The 12499-nt window shown below is 49.1% G+C and overlaps 1 long non-coding RNA gene across 2 annotated transcripts; it reads left to right on the top strand.

The window, feature by feature from the left end:
• Positions 1–47: 47 nt before the first annotated feature.
• On the top strand, positions 48–11332 carry LOC105104362 (uncharacterized). Of its 2 annotated transcripts, none has more exons than XR_838568.3 (3): positions 48–172; positions 8611–8926; positions 11133–11332. It is a non-coding gene; the product is annotated as an uncharacterized LOC105104362 (long non-coding RNA). The 2 variants fall into 2 exon arrangements; XR_010382895.1 differs by having other exon boundaries at positions 87–172; positions 8389–8926.
• Positions 11333–12499: the final 1167 nt, after the last annotated feature.

Raw genomic sequence — 12499 nt, 5'->3', positions numbered from 1 at the left:
CACCCAGACGGGATCGTCCCAGGAGTTCGGATGGAAGGCGTCTTTCTCCACCCAAAGGGGCGGGGAAAAGTTTTCTCTCCGGATTTCGGATTTCGGAAAGGCTGCACCTGTGACGGAAATGCAGGGGGCCGGCTGTTTGCAGCCACAGCCTCCCACAGGTGATCCTGTAAAGGTAGGCTGGACCCTCCCTCCGTCGCTGAAGACCCCTGTCCTCATCCTTTTGAAAAGGAGGGAAGCTGGGGAGATGCTCTTGTGAATAACCCACGGGAGCATCTGAATGCCATCCCCTCAGTTGGCCACTGGGTTGAGGCGGATGCCGGAAGAGGAGGGCCATGCTCCTTCAGTTGTAGACTTCCTTCATTCAACCAATGAATATTCATGAGCCAAAACTATCCTGGGGACTGGGACTATAACAGCAAATAAAACAGAGTGAAATGTGTGCCTTGTGGAGCTTACAATGTAGTGGGAGAGACAGATGGACAGACTGATAATTTAAATATACAGTGAGACAGGTGGTGGCAAGGGCTAAGGAGAAAAATAAAGCAGGGAAGGGCGCTGGAGAGCATGGGCTGGGGGCTGACAGTGGACACTGAGCGAGGGATGGCTTCACGGAAGCCTCTGTGTAAGGAGGAGGGCTGGGCAGTTGTGAGGATGAGCATTTGGGGTGGAGAGGACACCTCATGCAAAGGTCCTGAGGTTGACGTGAGAGTGTACCTGGCCTTTTGAGTGCCAGCAGAGGGCCCAGGTGGCTGGAACAGTGTGGGCAGGGTGGGATGGAATGAGAGAGGTAAGGGGGTGGGGATCACATAGAACTTTAGAGGGTATTGCAGGGATTTTGGCTTTTGGTCAGAGTCAGATGGGAGCCTTTGGAGGGTTGTAAGCAGAGGACACAATGGACTTGGATATTAACAAGACCGCTCTGCCTTCTGTGCTGAGATTAGACCAAGTTGGGGTAGGGTGGGGGGGGGTGGACAGGGCAGAAGCAGGAGGCTCCACCAAGGAGTTACTGCAGTTAGACAGGATAAGGGCGTGGACCTGGCGTGGCCTCAGGGAGCCGGGAGAAGTGGTCAGCCTCCTGATGTGTTTTAAGGAAGAACCCGTAGGAGTTGTTGGCAAACTGATGTGAGGTGTGAGAGAGTCAAGGATGACCCCAAGTCCTTAGTCTGAGCCGTTGGAAGATGCCATCAATGGAAATGAGCAGGGACGGGGATGAGCACTGGTGGCTCCGTGGGGACATGTGAAGCTGGAGGTGGCATTTCCAAGCCAAAGGGAGTGGAAGGACCTGGATGTATGGATTCGGAGGGACAGATGGTGGCTGGAGGGCAGGGGGCAGGTCTGGCCTGCAGATATAAAGTCAGACGCCAGGGTGGTGCACATGGGTGTTTGAGGACCCCAGGGAGTGATGCAGAGGGAGGGAGCTGGGAAGCCAGCGCTCAGAGGCTTCGGGCGTCTGGTGGAACGGATGGATTAGGGAAGACTGACTGTCAAGGTGGACCTCTGACCACTGTGGGGCGGCCAGGCTGGCGGGAAGCAGGCGTGGGGTGGGGAGTTCCTGAAGGGACTTGCTCATTGTTTCCAGTCTGATTTTGCTCTTAGATGGTGAGCGTAAACATCTCGTGGGAAAAAATGATTTTCCACTGGATTCAGTTGTTGCTTCCTGTGTGTGTGTGTGTGTTCCCTGAAGCCACTCAGAGTCAGAAGTGAAAACAGCGTGTCACGAGCCCAGCGTAGTGCCTGACAGACAGCACGGAGGAATCGCAGGGTTGGACCATACTGTGTTTCCCAAATCTCATGTCAGGGTGTCCTGGGGGAGGGGGCTGTAGGGCTTTCAGGTGAGACACGAGGGGAGGGGACAGGGCACAGCCATTCAAGGCATGACACAGCCAGTAACACCAAGATGGTGGAAAATTCAACTCTCAGTAGACCCTGAGGCCCAGGATGGGGGGAGATCTGGCTTCCAGTGGACCTTGAACTTGAGCTTCGTTATACACTCATTGTGACATATTAACATAGTGAGTGACACGCCCACAGGTACCACGACAGTCCCCAGGCTGACCATAAAAGGTCAAAAAAGGGGCAGTGGCCCAACTCCTGGGAATCTCCGCCCCTTCCCCAAAGAAGCTGGAGTAATCCCCCCGCTTGTTAGTACCTGAAGTTCCCGAGCCCATAGAAACCAACAACCCCGCACCCCGTGGCTGCACTCCCTTCTGCCTGGGACTGCCTGCACTCTGTCTGTGGAGGGTGTATCTCTGAAAAAATCTACTTTTACTCAACTGTGGCTCGCTCTTGAATTCTCTCCTGGATGAAGTCAAAGACCCTTACTCGATGGGGCACATCCCAGGGGCTTGACCGCGACCTGGGACCCGGCCATCCTCTCGCCCCACGTTTTCCTGGATGACAGGTGCAGGTGGCAGGCATTCTGGGAGATGTAGTTTAGAATTTCTGGGACATCTGGAGGTTCAGGAGGATGATGGGATAGAAAGTTTCAATTCCAAAGGCTTCCGGAGAACCATGCAGGTCTCCACCCTCCAGGCAGAGAGCTCTCCCCCACCCTCTGCAGTAACCCCGGCCTCGCCCCTTTCCCTGGCCTACCCTCCACTTGCTAGCTCTTTCCCAGGAAACCCAGCCATATCAACTCATTTCTCCACTTTCGTGTTTACTCTAACGTCACCTACTCAGTGAGGCCTGCCTGACCCACCTTTTCCCATCGGAGGCTCCTCCATCCACATGTGGCATCCTCTGTCCTCATCCTCTGCTCTCTCTGAGAGTCCGTGCCCCTTAGCACTCGGTGAGTAAGGTACTCAGTTCTTTGTCAGCTCCCCCTCACCTCCATAAAAGGTTAGCTCCACCCGGGGACGGGTTCCATCTGTTCACTGCCGTTTCCCCAGAGACTGGACCTGTTCCTGGCACAGAGCAGACACTCAGTAAATATTTGTCAATGAGTATAGAGTCAACTATCTGTCCTGATTCTGTGTGTCCTCTGAGATTCTGGGATTTGAATCAGCCCTAAAAGCTTTCCACACAGCTCTTAATCCAAGGATGACACTTGAAGCCGGCCCTATAGGTAGACTTAAATAAAATTTCCAGGTCCTCTCCAAATGGACAGAGTCCCCTCAGAAACTCTCAAACTGGCCCACACCTGCTGGGATGGCTCGGGTTGGGAAGGGCCGTCTGGGATGGCAGGGCTCGGCCATGCTGCCCTTGCCCCAGGCTCCCGGGGAAATGCACTCTAATGGCCACCCATGGGACCCCGAAATGTTCCTTACACCGTTAAAGGAAGAGGCCTCGCTTGTGGATGATGTAGCAAGTGTTACAGGGACCACAGCGTCAGACCGAGACTTCCCCACACCCCGCAGGCTTTTCAGAGTCACCAGGACTGGAGGGAGCAGCCAGCTTCCCGACCCGGGCCCAGGCTACCTCCCACATCTCCAGATGGAGTGACCAGGAGGCAAGGGCATCCTGGCGCTGCCTGTCTGGGGGGCCCAGGCTCGGGCAATCACCGTGCCCCAAATCTGCACATGGCTGAGCCCAGAAGCAAGGCTCCTGGTAACTCCCATCAGCTCCTGGTGGCGCGTGTGCCAGAAAAGTAACTCCAGAAACGGGCAGGTGGTGGGCGTTTCAGCTGCACGTTGCGGGCACTCCTGGAGACCTTCCCTTGTTTCTTCCATCTCCTCGGCCACCAGTGACTCTCTTGTCCTCTGAACTGAGACCACCCTTCTTACTGTGACGACAGGAGCCCTCTCTGGTGACATCAGACACTATCAATGCCACCATCTCTCTCGTGACAGCCTTTGCTCAGGGGAACTCTGGCTCTGGGGCAGGACAGCGAGGCTCTGTGTTACTCTTCAAAATTCTTTTCTTCCAGATTCTTTGGTTTCTGTCCCGATTTGGTCTGTTCAACCTCAGAAGCCGAGCAGTTGACCCTGTGTGATCAGCTTCTTGCAGTGCCACCCTCTCCCCCGGGGAAGGAGAGGAGATGCTGTTGTCGGGACGGGAAAAGGGTTGTGATGCGAAAGAAATTATGGGGAGCAAAACACCTCAAGAATTGTACCCCACATTTGAGTTCCAGGCATCTCTGAAGGTCTAAGGGGTCTCAGAGACCAGTGCATCTCTGTCTTCATTATTCCTCTAATTCTGAGAACAAAGATCCACTTCCTGCCCGAGTGTAGAAACTAGGTGCAGAAACATACAATCCGCTGGACTCAAATTAGAAAATATTTAGTGTGTGTGTGCATGCATGCGTCTGTGCACATCTGTAGTGTACACTGGAGACAGGCCTTGCAGATCACAACACTGAAGTGGGGTCGCAGGCATTAAAGATACTGCCAAACTTTTGAGACAGTACCTGGATGAATAATTCCACAGGACTTGGAGTCCATTTTGAGGCTGGAAGATGAGTGATGTAACCAGTAGGTTAGGTTGGCCGTGCCTGCAACTGTTCTATTGGGAAAGCACAGGAAAGCCCTACTGGGTGCATTCATTATTATGTTGTCTCCATCCTTTCTGCAAACATTACTGAATATTCACTACACGCCAGGCAGGGGGCGTGGGATGGAGGGTAGAAAGATGAGTAAGATGGGGCCAGTGAGCCAGGTCCTCATGTGATTATAAACAAACACCGTGCTGGAAGCAAGCACGGAGCCATGTACAAGCTAATATTTGGGTAACTATGAAGAACACAAAATAAAATGTAGAGGTCTGATATTTCTCCAGGCCTGGAGATGAGCAGCAAGACTGCAGTTACCTTTCCACCCGTCCACAGGCTGTAAGAGCTTGTGTTCTTGGCGTCTGCTGGTGCTGTCACTTCCAAGGGCTTTCAGGAGTGTGTTAATAATGAATTAAAGCCAAAGTGATTCCCAACTTTGAGGCTGCTGCACTAAAAGCCTGGCATTTGGTTCTGCTGGGCACAGGCAGGGCTGAGGGAGACTTTCCAGCAGGTGGCTTTGAGGGAGGACAGTAGTCCAGCCATGGACAATTGAGACTTTGCTCACAGCCATCTCCCATGCAGTCTGTGATCCATGGAAAGTGGGTCTGGAAGGAAGATCTGTGTCTTCACCAGTTCATTGGAACCATATGGAGAGTTCCAACCACATGGAGAGTTCTCTCCTCGTCGGCCTCAGCCCTGGGATTTTTGTAACATAGATTCAGGAAAATGGACAGAGATGGAGCTAAGGAGGCTGGGGAAAGAGAGTGGACTGGTGCCTGAGTCTGTTCTCAGGTTCTATTTTGTTCTGGGAGAATGTGACTGACAGGAAAAGTGGAGAATAGAGAGGAGGAGAGAGGGGCTAAGCTGATCTGTGTGATACAGAGGGGAGCGTGGGGAGGATGAGGACACAAACAAAGCAAGGCAATGGACTGAGCATGAGAGTGAGCGATTTCAAGCTTAGAGGGGGAGGTGGTCTGAAATAACTGCAGGGAAGGGAGAGCAGGGCAAGAAAAGGAAAGATTTTAGAGGTGTCACTGCACCTCACCTACCAACAGTGAAGTAGACATTTTTCTCACGGGCATGTGGGAAAATTCTTTAGGATCGACCATACACTAAACCATCAAACACATCTCAATATAGCCAAAAGGACGGAGATCATACAAAGTGTGTTCTCCAGCCAAAATGGGATGAGGCTAGAAGTTAGAAAGAAATTTTAGAAATGTATAAATATGTAGAAATTAAACACATTCCTTAATAACAAATGAGTCAAAGAAGAAATTATATGAGAACTTAGAAAATTCTTCAAAATAAATGAAAGTGAAGATACAACATACCAAAACTCATCGGATGTGGCTAAAGCAGTCTTAGAGGGAAATTTATAGCTGTAAGTGCTTACTGCAGAAAAGAAGAAAAAATTCAACTTAATAAACTAACCTACCACCTTAAGATACTTCAACAAGAACAGCAAACTAAACCCAAAGTAAATAAGAAGAAAAAAATAAAAATCTTGGACATATCCCACCTAGTATTTGTCAATCTGCCTTAATTTATTTAATGACCACATAGTATTTCATTAAATGGAAAAACTACTCAGTGGTTGATTTAACCATCTTCTATCAGTGCACATTTGGTTGTTACTAATTCTTTGCTCTTAGAATAATGTTGCCTTTAATATCATTATACACACGAAATCTCATATATATGTGCATATATTTGTGAATTCCTGGAAGCGGAATTTCTGGGTCAAAGAAAATGTGCCTTAAAAAATTTAGAGTTATTACAAATTGTACTCCAGAGTGGTTGTATTAGTGCACACTTGTACTAATAAAATATGAGAATGCCTGTTTCCCCAGAATCTGACCAGGATAGAGTGCTATGAACCTTTTTTATTTTCTTCCTCATAAGTGAGAAATGGTATCTCGGCAACAGAAACTCTGAAGTGCCTAGTAATAAAACTTACAAAATTTATGGGGGAAACTATACATTTTATTGAAGGAATAAAAGTAACCTGGAGAGATGGCACGATCCTGGGCGAAAAGACCCAACATCATCAGGCTGTCAGTCACCTCACACTAACCTATAAACTCACTATCATTATATTCAGAACCCTCGCTGAGCTTCCCACAGATTTCACAAGCTACCCTACAATCCTTATGAATGGGTAAAGAAGCAAGAATAGGCAGGGAGGGTGTAGCTCAGTGGCAGAGCATATGCTTAGTATGCACGAGGTCCTGGGTTCAATCCTCAGTACTGCCATAAAGAAAAGAAAAGAAATACTAAAAAAAGAACCAAGAATAGACAAGCTAATTATGAAGAACAAGGAGAGAAATCTCTCTCACCCAATGTCTAGATTTACAAAGCTACAATAATTAAAATAATGTGGTATTGGCACATGAATGAGCAGATCAATGGAACAGAATGGAGAGTCTAGACATAGATCGACAAAAATTAAAAAGTCTGATAATAGCAAGTCAGTCAAAGCTGTGGGGGAAAGGGACTGTCACATGCTACTGGTGGGAGTTGGTCCCCTCTGCTGAGTATTCTGGTGACATCCAGTCACATTGAAGCCACAGATACTCTACAACGCAATCTCTACTTCTGGGAGAAACTTCTGTTTATGTTCACAGAAAAAAAGTGTACAAGGGTATTTACTGAAGCACTGTAATAGCAAAAAGTATAAAATAACCCAGATGTTCATCTAATGTCATATAATGAAGTCCTGTGCAGTTAGAACTAGTGATCTAAATCTACAGGAATCGACATGGATCAATCTGTAAAAGTGAAAAAGTAAGCTGTTGTGATATTCATGTGAAGTGCTGTCGAGGGTGCCTAATGGGGAGGACACAGAGGGGCTGGTTACCAAAGGAAGTCCTCGGGCAGAGAGGTACAGATGCTGGCAGTGGGCGCCCAGCCGGGTTTCCACTGCTGCCGTGGGAGAGGTGTGAGTGCTTGCCACAGATGGGCTGGCCAGGGCTTGGAAACTTGTGACCTTAGGTGCCTCCAGGAGCCAGGCAGGTAACACAAGCAAGAGTGGTGGGCCAGTGGGGACTGCGTGAGCTGAGACAGTCTATCCCTGTCTGACAAGAGCAGCTGCTACTCAGCCACAGCTAATTTTTGCCAGGAAGGAAAATAGGCCCAGACTTGCTAAATCTTCTGATTTTTCAAGAAAAGTGGAAAATTCAGATTTAAAAAAAATGTGAAGTCCCAAATTTGTAAAAGCTGGCAACAAATTTTAAAACTTTAAAATATACCATTAAGGCCAAATAAAACGTGGTGGCCAGCCAAGTTCAGCCGGCGGGCTGCTCATCTGCAACCTCTCTGGTAGAAGATGCCCGAAGCCCCACCTATTGGGCATGAGCCCAGAGAAACGGCATCTTTGTCTCACGTGCACCCTCAGCCTTCTGGGGGTGCCTAGAGACGCCTAGGCTTCTGCCCTGACATCACGTGGTGAGGCCCTTCCGTGTCTGCCTGGTGAGCTCACCTCATGCTCCAGCTTCAAGGTTTACCAGATGTCTGAGGACCATTGTTCCTTGTGGCTCATGGAGTTCTCCAGTGATTTCTTGTCACTGTTTTGCCATCTTCCCTTTCATGAGACATCAGCTGAGCCTACTGGGTATCTGTCTGGCATCTGTGAGTCTGCACAGCCAGTCAGCCCACTCCACAGCTGAGAACAGGGCTGCCTGCCCAACTTCCCACCTGCACGTGGAAGAGAGATTGTCAGAGGAGCTTGCAAGTCGAGTGGCAGTGTGTGGGGAAGCGGAGCTTAGGGACCTCACCACCATCTGCATTGTGCGGAATTTTCTGCAGCACAGAGGGAGGGAGAAGCCAGTGGCCATGCTTCCAGGGGATGGCAGGAGTCAGCCAGAGATGCAGAACCACTAAAAGACATAGATATGGGATGCAAACGACTATATATACATATATATATGTATATAAATATATATATATATTATTTGTTGCAGAGATATGGCCTCACATAATCATGGGAGCTGGTTAAGCAGTCTCTGTAAGGCTGCTGTCTTCATATCTGATGCTGACGCCTAAAGTCCACAGGACAGGCAGTTCCAAAGGAAAGAAAGATATAAAATCAGGGAGATTGAGAACGACCTGGAACCCATCAGTATGGGCTGGAACCCCACAAGGATGGACTAAAATCCACCCCATCCTTGCTGCTTCTGACACAGGTGAAGTGGACATCCTTCCGAAGTCGGGACCCTTTGGTGTGGGGCTACACACAGACACCTGGCCCAGAAGCAGAGGCAGAGGAGCTGAAGTCGGATCCAGGGAAAGCAGAGCAATTACAGGTCCAGTAACCACTTCGTGCCAATGAGGTGTGTCCGAGGATGAGCAACATGGGTGAGCTCCATCGCGTCTCCTGCTTCCCTTCTGCCCTCCAGACTTCCCAAGGATCTCTCTCATGCCCCATGGTGGAGATAATGGAGCAGTTCTGTCTTTCTTTCTGGGGACGCCTCAATGTCTGATTTTTGACTTACAACGAAGGTAAGGGCAGTGAGATGTGTGATGTGCTGTCTGAGGCCTGAAACTCTCCTGGCAAGCCTGGGGTTATCTTCTTTCCTGGTGGTCTGCAACGGCCTCACCAGTTTGAGAAGCCTGGCTTGGCAACTTAAAGAGCCATCTGGCTCCTTCCAGTGAGTTCTCCTGAAGCCAGGGTTCCTTGCACAGATGTTGGCAGCTCCATCCAGAGATTCAGTGCGGTCTGTGTGGACAGAGGTTGGGCCTCGGTGCACAAAGTCTCTTGGAACCACACTGTTCCCCTGCTTTCTCTTTCTCCCTGCACTGGAGCCTTTGCCTTTAAAAAAAAGTCTTGACATGAGCATACTCTGTGGAGTCTGGGGAGTCCTTTCAAATATCTGAACTGGGGAAAACAATATAACCAATCTCACTGAACACACGTAAGAAGGAGCATTCTGGGAAATGTAGGCCAATCGAGCTAACTGGCACACTGTGAGGTCACCAGAGTGTCCGTGGGCCTCGGTGCTCTGTGGCCGTCATCTTAGGGAGGCTTGCTTTTGGCATAGGGGAACAAAGATGACAGACCTAGGTCTTTTCAAAGAAATCATTCCACAGATGCCTGGGGAAAACCAGAACCAAATTCTTAGAGGAAATAAAGACTTGGTGATTCCTTAAAACCCTTGATTCTTCTGATTCTACAGCTAAAAACCAGTGGTGTTTCTTGCTAGTACCCAATGCTAATGGAGAGAGAGAAAGCAAAAGGGAAGGTCTGATTTCCTCTTGGGAAGGACCCTCTACGTAGAGCCAGGAAGACGGAGACAAGAAAACTAGAACTGCCGTGTTACAACATGGCAGATTTTGGCTCAATCAATGGGAGGAATTTATAACGTTTAGAGTAAGTGTCAAACAGCCGAAGGGATTGCCTTGTGAGGAACGGAATCCTATGTTTTGACTTGTTAGCTTTAGGCAGAGATTTAATAACATCCTTCCTCTCTTACTCCCTCCCTCCCTCCCTTCTTCCTTCTTCCTTCCTTCCATGCATCTGTCCATCCAGTTATTTTTTATGAGTGCAGTCAGTCAATCAACACTTACCGCTTATTATATGCCAAGTGCTGTGCTGGGCTCTGGAATCACAGCCCAGAATGGAAGGCAGCTGGGATTATGGACCACCTGCTATGTGCCAGGCGCTCATTAAGTGCTAGAGATTAGAACCCAGGAGAGAAGACAATCTGGGACTGGCGCTGAGAGTCTTCAGTTCTAAGCCCTTACTCCTAAGTGGACCTCCCATTTGTGAATCCTGGCCTGGTTGGTCCCCCCAGCCATGACTCTTTGACTCATACTCACCCACATGGCTTGTTTTTGTTTGGCTGGGTCCAGGAGGGCTGGGATGTTCTGGGCTGTGACCTCACTGTTTATCACCATTTTAGAAAGCTCCTACCTCCCTTGTGCAGGCTAGATCAGAGCCAGAGGCAGCAGGGTGGCTGTGTGGCGTCAACCCCAGCCAGCATTGCTATCGTCTTAAACACCCAAACAATGGGTCACACGCCTACAGCTCGTGACTTCTTGGCAGCTCAGTTGGGCCTGAGCACTTCCATTTTTATCTGCCATTTGAGATGGGAAGGCACTGGAAACAGCTGAGCTGTGAACGTTTACAGTGTAAAATCCACGCGGGGAGAGAGATGAGTTTATGAGCAGTCCAATCTTAGCCCTCAGGGAAAGACTAGAAAAACACATTTAGCCTGACATTTAAAGATCTGATATGATCCAGATGCCATCAATTTAGCACCCAGCTCTCCCTAAACCCTGTGCGAGACCTGGCAGGCGAGGAGTGGCACACTGGAGGACGTTTGGGTGTAAGGAGACCACCAGGACAACAGTTCTCAAGGTGGCGGCTGGACCGTACTCCTTGGATGTTCTTTGCACTGTGTCGCAATTTGCAAGGTTGGGACTGTCTCTAAAGGAGTCTCTTGAAAACCTTGTGTAATTGTAGCAGGGAAGAACAAATCTGACTCTGTATTAGATCTATTCCTTTGGCTTTAACCCTGTGCTGTGTTTCCTGGGCTCAGTCCTGCTGGTTGTGCACCTTCTGTAAAAGAACATTGCCTAGAGCCTGAAATACACAGGAGAGCCCGTTCTCAAGGCTCTGGCCTTTATGGGTGTAACACTTCCCATTCATATAGAGATAAAAAGTTGCAGAACAGAGAATAACATTTGTCTTGTTGGCGGTTTGCAGGAACATCATGACCTGACCCACGTGTGGACTGCTGCAAGAACAAAGGATTCTGACACCAAGTAATTTGTAATGACGACAACCTCCCCACCCAGTTTTAGTATAAAAGGAGTCTGAATTCTGACTTGGGGAAGATGGTTCTCCAGGACACTAGTCTCCCCTCTTCTTGGTCTGCCGACTTTCTGAATAAAGTCTCTATTCCTTGCCCCAACACCTCGTCTCCAGATGTACTGGCCTGTCATGCGGCGAGCAGAACGAGTTTGGATTCAGTAAGGTAATCTTTTTGCAAACATGAGATGATCCTTGAGAGAGAGAGAGAGAGTGTACCAATCTGGAGATGACTCTTGACAAAAGTGGTTAGCTAACAAGCAAGAGTGGGGCAGGCGCAAACGCAGCCCTTACTATAGCGAGGAGGCAGGGCTGGATTCCCACACAGGGAGCCCCCGTGACCTGCGGGAACCTTCCTTTTCGACCCGTGTTCAGTTACGTGATCAGGAGGCTGCACATCCGGATGCTCTGGGGCACTGATTTCCCCCAAGCAATTCTGCAACGCTTAAATGTCATCACACGTGCACCCTGAGTAAATGTATTGAGTAGATTGGAGGAAGCCTCTCAAAGTTTGTCTTAGGAAGTCTTAGAATTGAATTTAATGTATCTGATTCCAGGTTGGTCACAGGTGTGATGGGGATTGGAGCCCCTCCTCGCCCCCAAGTCCAAACTCTGCAACTTATGCTCTGTGTGAACTTGGACAAGTCCCTATTTGTTCACAGAAGGAAAGGGCTGGATTAGATGTTCCCCAGGGATTTTTCAGCACGAAGGCTCTGTGATGGAAACAGGGCATACATGGTAAAGTGGAGATTGTGCCTAAGCCCCTTCAGCTGCAGGGACGGGAAGAAATCTTGAGTATCCTACACAGCCTCACTGCTTTCTGAGCAAAAGCGTTCTTGGAATAACCAAGTTCCCTACCTCTACAAATATAACCCCACAGAGAACCGAGCCATCGGCCACAAAGAGCTTAACTTCAGGTGTTTAAGACCACCCGCGTTCCTGTTAAAAAGGCCCGTGCCCTTGGCTCAAAATACTGATGTCAGTTTTAAATCACACTTGCATATTGATTTCAAAAGCTCCCCTCAGTAACACTGTAAATAAATTAATTAGATGGTGGCACTCCAACCCAGCGATGAAATTGCCCCCATTGAGCGAAGAGTTGAGCTTGAAAACCAGTCAAGATAATTGTGCCCTTGTTTGGGGAGGATAAATGTGCTGTGGAAGGTGTGTGTCTGCTCCTTGGTGGAGACTGCGTGGAGAGGCCAGAAGACAGCTGCAGGGGAAGACCGGAGGGAGTTCCCTGGGGTGGGTATCTGGGCATT

Source organism: Camelus dromedarius, chromosome 2 (genome assembly GCF_036321535.1).
Source record: "Camelus dromedarius isolate mCamDro1 chromosome 2, mCamDro1.pat, whole genome shotgun sequence".
Lineage (NCBI taxonomy): Eukaryota > Metazoa > Chordata > Mammalia > Artiodactyla > Camelidae > Camelus > Camelus dromedarius.
The sequence above is the reverse complement of the archived record's forward strand: the minus strand, read 5'-3'. Positions and strand labels throughout refer to the sequence as shown.